Here is a 2,918-nt window from a genome sequence, read left to right as displayed (position 1 = left end):
TCTATAATAACAACAACACTGCAAAGAAAAAAACAACTTTGAAAGACTCAAGGTGCAGAATGAAACATACATTTTCAGATATGGCCAGTGTGGACATTTATTTTGCTTGACTTCATATTTTTTACAAAGGTTTTGCTTTTTTTTTTCTTCTCTTTTTTGATTGTATGGGAAGTGGAAGGGAGAGGGGAGCTATCAATAGGATTGCCAAAAAGAAAAGGAAAAGGAAAGAAAAAAATTCATTGAGACATTTTAAAACAATAAAGAGAAGAGAACAAAAGGAATGCCAGAAGGAAACATAGACAAGCAGGGCAGCTTTGAAATGTTAAATTTATTATATACTTGGAAGGAAAGGAAAGCTATATATACTAGAGATTTGTGTTTTCATGTTCAATTATCTTTTTCTGTTCTACTTTGTATATGGAAATGTTCATTTAAAAAAATTAATTAGTTGGATACTTTCAAGCCCTATTACTGATTCAGGAAATTATGCAGTGGGGTCATGAAAAGCACTGTACAATTTCCCAGCTGCAGTTTGGCCCACTTTCTTCCTCCTATTCAAAGCTACAGGTGGTTTTGCCAGTTTTTTGCCCATCTGGTTTCTCCCCTGCTGCCTACAAATATTCCCAAGTCTCCCCCATCCTTTTTTTAAAATTTATTTTATATTATTTTCAGTTCTGAATTCTCTCACCCCTCCTTCAGAAAGATAAGAAAAATGAAACATTACAAATATGTATAGTCACGCAAAATAAATTCCTGCATTAGCTATGTTCCCCCCACAAAAAAAAAATTAAAAAAGGAAGAGAAGAAAATATTCTTTCGTTTTTACTCTGAGTCCATCAGCTCTTTATCTGGAGGTCAACAGCAAGCTTCATCATGAGTCCTTTGGAATTATGGCTAGTCATTGTGCTGATCAAAGTTCATAACTCTTTCAAAGTTTGTTTTTATAATAATGTTATTGTGTAAATTGCTCTCATTTTGTTTACTTCACTTTGCATCAGTTCGTACAAGTCTGTTATCCTTCCCCTCTTCCCCACCACACACAAACTTGTCACAGAATTTCAGAGTTGAAAGAGACCTAGAGGTCATCTAGTCTGGCAGTCTCCAAACTGGAGGCAAGCAGGGCCAAGGCTTCAAGTGGCATACGATTAAACAATGTAGGAGGGTAGGAATGTGGGTTCCATCTTACTCTTCCTGCAATAGTCAGTTGTAGGGCTCCTCACCAACACAACCGCCCTGAACTTTACCCACCAACAACAACATTGGCCCATTCTTCCTCTCCCTCTGCTATGCGAGCTCCCAGCCTCTCCCCTTCTGAGCCAGGTGTTGGCCCCATGAAGCAATTATAATCACACACACACACACATAATCTAACAATCAAAGACTCGTTCTGTGAAGTTTGGATTCGGTCAAAGGGCCACACTTGAAGACCTAGAGGGCCCCATGTGGCTTCGACGCCGCAGGTTCCCCACCCCTGAGACAACCAGTACCCACAGCAGCTGCACAGGTTTGATTCTGGGAAATTCCACACCTGACCCTTGTTTGTGAGATCTCCTCACGCCTGCTGCAGGAGCCGCTGCGAGGCAGAGTGCTACTGTTGGGTGCAGGGCCCAGAGTGCAAAAATCCCACTTCCTCCCTTTTTCATCTTGTGAGGAAGAGGGTGGCCGGGCATGGATGATGGATTGTGATCTGGATCCCAGATATTATTATGTTATATTCTCCCCAAATCCACTTCTCTTCATAGCTTCTTTGTTCCTGTCAGGAGCACCATGATTTCTGCTTTCGCCAAGGGTCCCACAGCCTCAGAGGCATCTTCGACCCCTGTTCCCCAAGCCCACATCTGCGTCTTCAATCAGCTGCCAAATTTTGTTGGTTCTACCTCCACATCTGTGCCCTTCATCTATTCCCTTCTCTTTATTCATGTAGCTCATCAGCCTAGCTCAGGCTCTCAGCACCTCTCAATTGGACTACCACAATAGTCTCTCCCCATTCCAATACATCCTCCGGACATTTTTGTTGTCCAGTCACGTCAGATTCTTTGTGAGACCATTTGGGGTTTTCTAGGCAAAGATACTGGAGGGATTTGCCATTTCCTTCTCCAGTTAATTTTGCAGATGAGGAACTAAGGCAAACAGAATTAAGTGACTTGTCCAGGGTCACACAGCTAGGAAGGGTTTGAGGTCAGATTTGAACTCACAAACATAAGTCTTCCTGTCTCCAGGCCTGGCACTCGATCTACTGTGCCATTTAACTCCAAACAGTTGGCAGAGTGATTTTCCTAATGAGCAGGTCTACCCATGTCCCTTCCCTACTCATTAAACTCTAGTAGCTCTCTATTAATGCTAGGATCAAATATTATTTCATCTATATCTCATTCTTTTTTCAATTTCCTTGTGTGTGTGTGTGTGTGTGTGTGTGTGTGTGGTAGTGAACACAATTGTTAGCAAAAATCATGCTAACTACTTCCGAAGGCAGAACATTATACATTTAAACAACTCTAATTGTTGGGAAGTAGTGAGTTCCCTCTCACTGAAGGTATTCAGGTGGAGATCAGATGACCACTTGCTAGGGATGGTGTAGAGCATCACAAAATATGTTCCACTGACCCTTTCAGTTCCCAAAGACCCTTGCAGGCTGTCTATGAAGTCAAAACTATTTTCTAAATAATGCTTAAATGTCATTTGTCTATTAAAAGATTTCTACGTTTCCAACTACATGTCTGAGGCCAGATTTTTTTCCACATACTTCAACCAAGCAGCATCAAAATAGATTGCAGCAGATTCTATTAAGCTGGACATTAAAAAAAATTGCATTTGGAACTATGCCCAAAACACTATAAAACTGTGCATATCCTTTGATCCAGCAATAGCACTTCCAGGTCTGTATCCCAAAGAGATCATACAAAAGGGAAAAGGACCCA

The sequence above is a fragment of the Vombatus ursinus genome, unplaced genomic scaffold (genome assembly GCF_900497805.2).
Source record: "Vombatus ursinus unplaced genomic scaffold, bare-nosed wombat genome assembly UNPS02014791.1, whole genome shotgun sequence".
In the NCBI taxonomy this organism is placed as follows: domain Eukaryota; kingdom Metazoa; phylum Chordata; class Mammalia; order Diprotodontia; family Vombatidae; genus Vombatus; species Vombatus ursinus.
This window is presented reverse-complemented; position numbering follows the sequence as displayed.